Source organism: Drosophila suzukii, chromosome X, assembly GCF_043229965.1.
Source record: "Drosophila suzukii chromosome X, CBGP_Dsuzu_IsoJpt1.0, whole genome shotgun sequence".
NCBI classification, from domain to species: Eukaryota; Metazoa; Arthropoda; class Insecta; order Diptera; family Drosophilidae; genus Drosophila; species Drosophila suzukii.
Window position 1 is genome coordinate 15,782,448 of NC_092084.1, and position 10,057 is coordinate 15,792,504.

General features: G+C 31.9%; 1 long non-coding RNA gene across 4 annotated transcripts in view; it reads right to left on the reverse strand.

The window, feature by feature from the left end:
- LOC118878160 (uncharacterized) overlaps nucleotides 1–8,485 on the reverse strand; it is a 91,885-nt gene extending 83,400 nt beyond the window's left edge. For 2 of the 4 annotated variants that reach the window (XR_011604815.1, XR_010654744.2), the window contains exons 1-2: nucleotides 8,093–8,485; nucleotides 6,061–6,402 (exon numbers count right to left, since the gene is read on the reverse strand). This is a non-coding gene — a long non-coding RNA (uncharacterized lncRNA). Of the gene's footprint in view, nucleotides 1–6,060; nucleotides 6,403–6,976; nucleotides 7,122–8,088 lie in introns of those variants that run through there. The other 2 variants (XR_010654742.2, XR_005014695.3) reach the window with 2 other exon arrangements.
- Between the last annotated feature and the right edge of the window lie 1,572 nt (nucleotides 8,486–10,057).

The following is a 10,057-nucleotide window of genomic DNA, read 5'->3' on the forward strand; positions in this document are numbered from 1 at the left end:
TGTATTTCAAATTTTCTTTTTTTAAAATTTTAATCTTTAAAAATATTTAATCCGTCAATTGATTGATAGTATTTAATAAAACTAGTTGTAATTATGAAAGAAAAAATGAATAAATCAAGTAAAGAATAGGCTAAAACTAAAAAAAAATAATTCATGGGCACATATATCTTTAATAATTATATTTTCCCACTGTGTTCGGTTCCCTTTGGGTTTTCGCGATTTCCCATGGCCTCTTGTTCATTATGTAGAAACTTTGTTTCGATTTTCGGGGCTCTCGGTTCGATATGTCCATTAATCTTTCGCCTCATATTGAGTGGTTAACCCCCTTCTCCCCTTGGGGTCTTTGTTCTCCCAATTTGCTTAATTAACTTCTAAACGTCGCTTTTTTTTAAGGTTTTTTGCGATTTTTTGCACGCTTCCACTCAACTTCTTTTTCATCTTTCTTTCTTTTTATTCGTGGCATGCGAAATTCCCTTTTTCGACCAATTAGCAGTTTAGTTTTGGTCTTTTATCTTTACGAAATTTTCCTTAAATTTCGACTTTTGCCAGTGGAATATTTGGAATGAAATGCCAATGAGCAGAACAATATTATAAGCTTTTTTTAACTATTTTTAAACCTATCGATGCAAAATAAAGGTATCCAAAACGATTATCGGTAAACAAAAATAATTTTATTTACTAGGCAACTTAACAGATTTTATGTAGCCCTTAAAATTTGAATTTTCCTTTTTTTTAAATAAAATAAATTTGGTTATTTATCTCATTTTTTATATTTTAGTTTGCTCGAAAAATAATGTTTCTGTATAATTATAAATATATTTTAAAATATTTATTCTACAAACATTTTAAACTATTGCATAATTACTAAAATGTAGATTAATTCTCCTAAGACTCCATAGTTTTAAACCATTTAATTACCACTTTAAGTACGTTTACCTCGCCCGTTTGACATATTTTATGGGCCATCTTAATCTGCTTCCTTACTCTATCATCTAGTAAATTTCTGTGCATATCTTTATTAACTTAAGATCGGCTAAGTTGGCAGTTAAAAGCTGATAACAGCCCTCCTGATTGTGACAAATTTATATATGCAGTAACATATAGTGGTTCTTTCTGGCCTTGGTTTTGCGCTGCCCAAAATTTATTGTTATTTCTTTTTTGGGGGCTTTTTTTATGGTCCGTCATTATTAATATAATCAAAAAAGCTGTGCGTGGAAAAGTGCGAAATAAAATGAGTGAGGCGCAAAAAAATGTTTGAAATGTGGAAATACAAAAAAAAAATGCGTATGCTAAAAGCTTAACGCGGCATTTTTTTGCAGAATCGCGCGATACGGACCTTGATTGATAACTAAATATATAACTATATATATATGTATACTAAAATTACCTATAGTGCTGCTATAGCAACCAAAGTGAAAGACCTTCGAATCGGCAAAAAAAAAAAACAGGAACAAAAACCAAGAAAATATTTCACAAAAACGAAAAAGTGATAGTAAATTAGTTTAGTTTAGTTTGAATTATACTACGACACTTAAGTGTGTGACAATTGATAAGATTCCATTCGGCCAGATATAGATATTGTGCTGCCAACTAAATGTATAACTATATATACGCACGATTTTAGATACGCGAGCCACTTTCTTCTGGGGGGAGAGAAAACTTAATTGGCGACTGATTAAAAGGGGAAATCACAGCGAAGGCTCTTGAGATTTTTCGGGAGATAATTCTACAACACCGGATATGATCGCCTTAAAGAGAAACTAAGGATCTGTAAGATATCAGATATCACATTATTTTACTCTTAATGAATTTATAAGATAAATGTCTAACTAAATTAACAAAAAATATTTGAAGTATAATAATCTATAAAAAATGTTTATCTTGAGTGGAAAATCCCCTTTGGCTGGATGTTTAGCCTAACATTTGGTCAATTGACTTAAATATCTCCCTCAACTTCCTATTCAAAGGCAAGGAATTCGAAGAGATATATAGATATATAGAAAAGCGACCCCAGGTGGGCTAAAATTAACATAGCCCAAAAGTTTTTCGGTGTCAAGAAACTGCCGCTTCTAAATCTGTTAGGATACAAAAATCCCGTCTAAGGCTGACCAAAAATAGTACATCTATCTTTGCATCTTTATCTGTATCTGTAACTTTAATTTTAAGCACAGAGAAAAATTAATAATGTTTTTGAACTTTAATTTAATTTGTTGTGTTTTATTTGTTATATTTGAAGGCATTTTCAACTTAACAATGCTAAGGTGCATTTCGATAAGAAATCGATAAAAATCGATATTTTGACTTTTGATTTTATACAAACTTTATTTGAGTGTAGTTGGTGTTGTGCTGTTTTGGGAAGTTTGCTGATATATATTTTAGTTGTCTGCCAGCGGCAAAAGGTCACGCTCTTGGCGGCCAGAAAGAGACGGCAGCATGCCGACGGAAAGAGACGGCACGATGCCGTGTGACAGACGTGAGTGACAGAGAGCAAACGGAAAACACAGAAATGGAAAGCGAATGAAAAATTCTGTTATCCGAAAATAAACAAGAAAATTATCTCGGATCACAGACGGGGAAATATTAGTTTTGGTGGAAAGCCGAAGAGCTGGATTTTCCCGCTTATCGTGCGTGTGTTTAACGATTTTCCCCGACGATAACCTCAAGTGCAACTTTGACGAGACGTCGGGGGTCTGAAGTGGTGAAGTATCTAAGTATCGGGGTATCGGAGTAGCAGGTACACCCAGGCAACCGATCCCCAGTCCAATATTTTTCTCCCCTGGGGTCTTTTTTTCTTTGTACCCTTTAAGCGCGATCTTCGGGGGTATTTTAAAAACATTTTTTAAACTTTTTTTAATGTTAATTTGACCAAGTATAATTTATATATTTATTTAATTTATAAATATTTTTATGTTAAAGATTCAATGAGCTTTTTCAAATTTTTTTAATTTTTGTTGTATGTGTTTTTTAAATATATTTTTAGTGGCTTTGAAAAATGTACCCTATTTCAGAACTTATGTATTTATAATAATGATAATAATTTATTTAAAATTATATGTTTGTATGTACTTTAACATGAAATAATGTTTTTAATTTTTGTTTCCTATGTCAATACCTCAGAATCTCTATTTTTGTATAATTGCATTATGGGTATCTATTAGTCGAGTAAGCCGTGACTTTCTTATAATTATTTTTCAGATGTTTTTTGGTGTTGATTGTTTTCCCCCGTGGCTTCAATTTAGAACTCCTCGAGTTTCTTCTGTCGAGTGGGTCCTTTTTTCTTTTTTTTTTTTTTTGCCCTGTGCCACTTGTGTGTGCACCACTTTTCGGGCACTTTTCCCTTGAGATCACAAGTGCACGACTCTTAGGGGAATGGGGATATTATTGATTAATTTCCCCACCGATTTTGAATTATGAGGCTTAAAATTAGTCGCCGACCAAGATACAAAATTAGGGGAGCGTAGGAAAACCGATATGATCCCCCAAGTAGAGTTAGTCAACTAATTAAGCCTAAATAGTAACGATAGGAATTAATTAATTATATGAAATACAGTGAATGGACTTTTTACAGAAGTACAAAAATACTTGAAGAACAGATAGCAAATATTGAAATATTTGATTAAAGGTTTTTATATTTTAAAGACTTTAATTTAGGCCCTTTATTCACATGACTTTTACTATAGATAAATACTTTAGAAGGATATTTTACTATTCTAAATAAATTTGTTATTTAATAATATGTGTGTATTTATTAAATAATAATAAATGACTTCGTAAGCTAAATCGAATTCTTAAAATTAAAAGATTGTAACAAAAGTTGATAACTGTTTGCTGTTTTCTAAAAATATGTAAAATAAAGCCTTTGAATTGGCAAGAAATAAGTCAACGGATCTTTTCAATAAATATTTTGTTTTCATTTCGATTGTTTTGCGTTCTTTCTTTCTAGTATCTTAAAGTACGCCTTGGGAAAATCTTAATTTTCGGCTTCATTTTCCCACCCCAACAACTCCATTTTGCATCCCAAGTTCCTACTTATTTCCAATTGCGATGCCAATTCCGAATTCCCGAGACTCAGACGCACAGACGTCGCATTAACCTGAGCCACTGAATGACCTTGAACCTAATTTGACCTTGCAACATTAAAGGATAAATATGGCTACAAAAAAAATATATATAAAAATATATATAAAAGGGAGAAAACGCAGCAGAAATTCTGGAGGAAGACATGCCTGTCTGAAATCGCTGAATCCTTTGGAGATTTTCTTGATTGCGCAGGACATGCAGAAGAAGAAGAAGAAGCTGTTTAGGAGGATGTGGAAGTGTCTGTCTCCGCTTTTCCGCCCCTATTTTCCGACCCACCCAATTTTCCCATTTGTGGTTGAATGTCCTTTCGCCCGTCTGACAAGTTTGTTTTGCTTTTCGCCCGGGTTTCATTATCGTTTTGAAGGTCGCAGACAGCACCGCCACGCCCCCCGCCCCTTTTCCCTTTCCCTATATGCCACGCCCACCCAACCGTGTGGAAATTTGTGCCAAATACGCAGACAGCCGCAAATGGCAAGGAAAAGCCAAAAGAAAAGCAAGGGATAAAGTACGGTTTGGAAGGAGAATAATATCCCCAAAGACACTACGATAAAAATATAAAAAATTTTATTATATATATATAACAGAGGTCTTGAAGCCAAGTACTAAGGTAAAAACACTTTAAAGGGGTATGAAGGTCTTCAAGACCTCAAAAAGTAAGCAAAATCATGCAAAACACTTTAATATCTAAAAAATTCAAAAATCTTTAAATTTTGTATTACATTTAAGTTGATTTTAAAAATGTATGCAATAGAATTGTTTCAAGAAACCAATATCAATCCATATCATATCATATGCTATTATCTAATGTTCCTACTATTATCTATAATTCTTAATAATTATTTAAGAACAAAACGTGTTTTAAGTTTAGAAGTGATATTATTTTAAATTGAACTGTTCCCAGTTTCCACACCCTCTTTAAATCATGAAATTGTATCCTTGCATTAATAATATTTTGGTTACAATTAAAAACATAGCTCTACTCTATTTTAATTAAAACTGGAGTGAGAAAATCATTAAGTAAGTTGCGTAAAAATAAATTACTCACTGTGCACTGTGCGAAACCTAATGTTTGTTTTGGAATGAGAAAGGGGATGAAGGACAAGTGAAAGTAAGAGTGAAAGTTAGGGTGGAGCATTGGGGATCCATAAAAAGGTGTAGGGGGAGGCATTATGCTACAAGGCACACACCTCCCAAAAAAAAAAAAAGAAAACGAAGAACCCAATTCACTCAACTCATCGACTTGCCTACATTATTCATTATTTCTGTCTGACTTGGAAATCAACCTTGAACCTTAGATGTAAGTGGAGTTTATAAAATATTTACCAGAGATAGATGTTCACAGTAAAATATTTGTAGGTCCTCTTCAAAAATAAACATAAAATAAACTCCAAGGGCTAGGCTTACCGAAATTCTTCACAAAGTCAAGGAAAAAGGGAAATTTATTATAATAATAATATGGGAACTTATTCTTATGGGGTATCATAAAACAAAAAAATGAGAACATACAAAAATATTTCAAATATTTATAAATTGAAACACATTTTATTCGAAACTGAAACTCAAAAAGCTTGCATAATTTTTTAATATTTAAAATTTGGGGGTTCGAATCAACTATTTTTTTTTCGTTTTTACACATACACAATACTTGAAGTATTTATTTGTTAAACATCAATTTTAATTGAAAACTGGTTCATATAATTGTTTGCATATATTTTCAAATTTAAAATTTAGCAAATCAGCAACACTTTGTTTTTATTATTTTTGATTAGGACCATAAGCAAATATTTAAAATATTTATTATTGGAATAGAATAAATTTTATTTGATAACTGATTCTCAAAATTTTTGATTAATTTTTCAAATTCAAAAATATTGCTTATTTATTCAATTTAAAATTTTGCAATCCCAAACAACAATGTTTCCGCAACACTTTGTCTTTATATACAATGTTGCTGCAACATAAAATCACATAAAAACTCACTCAATTGCGCTCTCCGTAAGTCTTCTTCTTGCTCCTCTCCCTTCGTATTGTTTTGAGTGCAGCGTCTGTTTTGCTTTGGCTTTTTTTTTTGTTTTGTGTTCCGTTATAAAAGCGCCACGCTGCATTTTTTTTTTTATTTTTTTTACGCTCTTTGCGAATTTCTTGTGTGTGCATGTGAGTGTGTGTGAGCGCAACTGTACCGGCGTCTTCTTTTTTTCTTCTTCTTTTCTTGTCTGAGCTTTTTGTTGTTTTTGCAGCTGCCGTTTCTCTTCTCCTCCTCTGCACTCTCCGCACCTTCGTTTATTTTTATTGTTGTCTGCTTAACACCTCTCTACATAAATCCTTTGGAAGTCCACATGCAAAATGTGTCAACACCAAAGGAAAATGCAAAAAGAACAACATCAAAGAGGAAGAGAGAGAAAACGGTGTAATTGCAATGAGAATGTAAATAAACGGTGGAAAAGGGGGGCTAAGCAATGTCGACCCCATATCTAACGGCAAATTATAGCTTAAGATCATAAATTATTAAACATTACTTTAAGTACCCATTTCTAATAGAATAGTACTCCGGATATCAATAATTAAAAAATGTTTTTTGTATTATGATAGTTTACATTATTAATAATTTTAATGGAAAATGGAAACCTACAAAAAACATACATACTATAGTTTTCAATTGAAATATTTATAAATCCTTTAAGTACCCATTTGTAATAGAATAGTACTCCGGATATCAACAATTAAAAAAATGTTTTTTGTATTATGATAGTTTACAATTTTAATATACATATTTAATGGAAAAATGGGAACCTACAAAAATATACTAGGTTGTATTTATAAATCCTTGAGGGAAAATCTAGACCACCCTTAACGGTAATCCTCGCCTTACAATCTTGACCTTCGAATGGGGTTTTACCTCTATTCTGACGCCTATGAATCAGTTATGCCAAAATACTCGAGTCTTGAGCTCCTCAAATAATTTATAATTGAAGGTTTGCACAGGCGTTATCTTCTGATACGAAAGGCGTCTAAAAAGGTGGCGCCAAAAAGCGGTAACAATAAATACATACACTTTGCAGAAACTTAGTTTATACCTATCCTTTATTGACAATTTTATTATTACCTTAGGGTTAAAATAATTATTTTTATAATAATATACATATATCCTCATTTTTTTAAAATATGCTAGGTGTTTTATGACATTATCCATTTTTGAAAGGGCATTTCGTTAACGGTTTTGATAAAACTAATTTGTTGCTCATATAAAACTCGTGGAATAATTGTGTGATTAATGGTAACGATAAGAAAAAACTACTTGAGAGATATTACTTTTAGAAATGCATATGTATGTACATTTCACATATATAAATTAAATATTATTTACAAATATAAAAAAAAAATTTTAAATACAATCAGACTTTACTTGAATTTTTAGTAGTACAAATCACGCAAAAACAAAAATTCCAAATATAAATAAATACGAGATAGCGACATTGTTGCCAAAGGAAAGCCTAGTGCGCAATGCAATTTACGATTATTCGCGTTATCAATGGGGAGACGATAGTTTCGGGCCTACGGGGGAGCATAACTACAGCTCGGGGCCCTGACTTTATCACATTTGAATTGCCATTACAATTACACCAGTCGACACCTGTCGACGGCGGCGTCGAAGTTACATTGTTGCTGCACGTGTAGACCGTTAAATATCAATTCGAATGCCCTAGAGCTGGGGAGAAATTAATTCAGTTCATCAACCTACAATTCAAGTAATTCATGTATATTGAGCTAAATTAACCAGAAGTCGGATATGGATCTTACTTTGATTTTCTTTGTAGGTATTGCCCCTTTTTTTTAGTTTTCTAAAATTTTTTTTGCTTTATTAAAAGAGCTATTAAATTTGTTTAAAAAAAAAATTTCTCGATTCCTTTTTTCTGAAAAAAAAAATTTTTTTTTTTGTTAAACTGCTCTGTTTAAAGTTTCAAAACGCATCCTTAAGGAAAGTAATCTTCAGTGATATCGTGTACTTACTTACATATATTATCCGCTGGTCCTATCACTGTCATCTCTAATCATTTTACGATCAAGATGGGAGGTTAGCCGGTTACGTTACGTCGATTTTTGAAAGCTTGGCAAATTCTTGACTAACTTGGTATGGAAACCCGGCAGCCACTTGTTGCCATTATTTCCGCAGTTGGTTTTTCTCCTCTTGCACACTTTCCATTTCCCCCGAAATGAAAACGGGGCAACAAAATATACATTACAGAAAAAAAAACGCAGATCACGCAAAAATTATTTGCGCAAAAATCGAACAACCAAAAATATTTCCAAATTTGTTGAAATCGAACTTTAACAGCGGGAAAATGCAGGGGCGAAAAAAGCTCGCAAAATGCGCGCCAACTTTGTTGTCGGTAATGCAGGTATACCCTGTAAAAGGTTACAAGAAGTAATGAATATCTGTTTACCATTATTGCTTGTAATCATTTTATCAGAATTTTAAAAAAAAATTTATTTGTTAAACAAAGAATTGGATTTAATTCTTTTTTTGTTTGTTTTGGGATGGTTTATTTTTATTAAGCCAAAAAAAAAGTTATGCTATACCCCTTCAAATTTGAATACAAATAATATACATAAATTCTTAGAAAAGTTTTTTATTTGTACCAACTTTTTTGAATTTATTCAATTGAAACACAAAAAAGTACATCAAAATTATAAAACTAAAATAAGACCTCAAAAAAAATGTCGTTTTCCAAAATTTTGATTTTAAAATATATAACTACAGACATTGTTTTTAATTACAGGGTAGCATTTAGGCGAGTTTGCAATTTAAATTTAGTGCTGTGTCGCCTTGTTGCGAAATCAAAACAAAATCCAAAGCGTGCAAAGGTGCGAAAGGGACGGCGAATGCACGCGCCAAAAAGTGCAATGGAAATTGGCGGGGAAAAGCGGAAAAAGGGGAAAGTGGTGGAAATGGAAATCAAAGCGAAACGTAACGTAACGAAATCAGCGGGGTGACGTGAGGAAGGCGGGAAGAACTTTGCGTCGCAACCACCTGATGATTTAATGGCGAAAAAGGGCCCAAGATTCCAGCAGTCGGAAAAAATATAATTTAAAACTGATTTTATATATTTTGTAAGCACTAAATAGTATTTGGTTTGAATTTAACCGAAATAGTTACTTTAAAATTTTTTCTAAATGTTTTGTTTTTAAATCAGAAAAGAAAAGGTTTGAAGAAATTTTTTTCTAAGAACACACAAGGTGTCACTTATGTCATGGTACACCAATTTCAACCTAATTTGCTAAATATTGCTAAATATATTTATTGAAGATAAACAAGTAAACTAAGTATGACATGGTGTTTGTTTCACTTTTGCTAACAATGTATATTAAAAAAAGACAAATTTTCCATCAAGTTAACCTAAATATAAGGTACATATACCTTAAAAAGTACGCAAATTGGACTCACGTAAAATTTATAATACACCTAAGGAAAAAACCTTCGGGCATTTTATACCAAAATGGATTTTTTTGGATTAGGATATGGTTATAAAATAATTTTTTGATGATTTTTAAAAAAAGCATGTACATATGTTTTATATAAATCGGTAAACAACTTACCGAAAAATGTATAGCGATATATGTAATTAACCAAATAACACATTTCAATAAAAACGAAGCTCTTATCTAAATAAGAAAGGTTTGATATCCATTTTTCACCAATTTTTATAAAACATCCCTATTTTTGTTGATCATAGGATATTGTAGAATGTGTTTGGGATGATATTGTAAATTTTTTAAAAATTAGAACTAATTTATGATCCCAAGAGACCTACAAAAACGTAACTTTTATTTCCAACGCACTTTTTTTGGGAAATTATGTTAGTAATTGATTTCGATCAGTGCATTTACCGAAATTCGGTTTTCCCGCCCGAATTTGTGTGTCAATATTCAAAGTTCTTTTGTTTTTCTCACTCAATTTTCATTTCCCTCTTCTCACCCC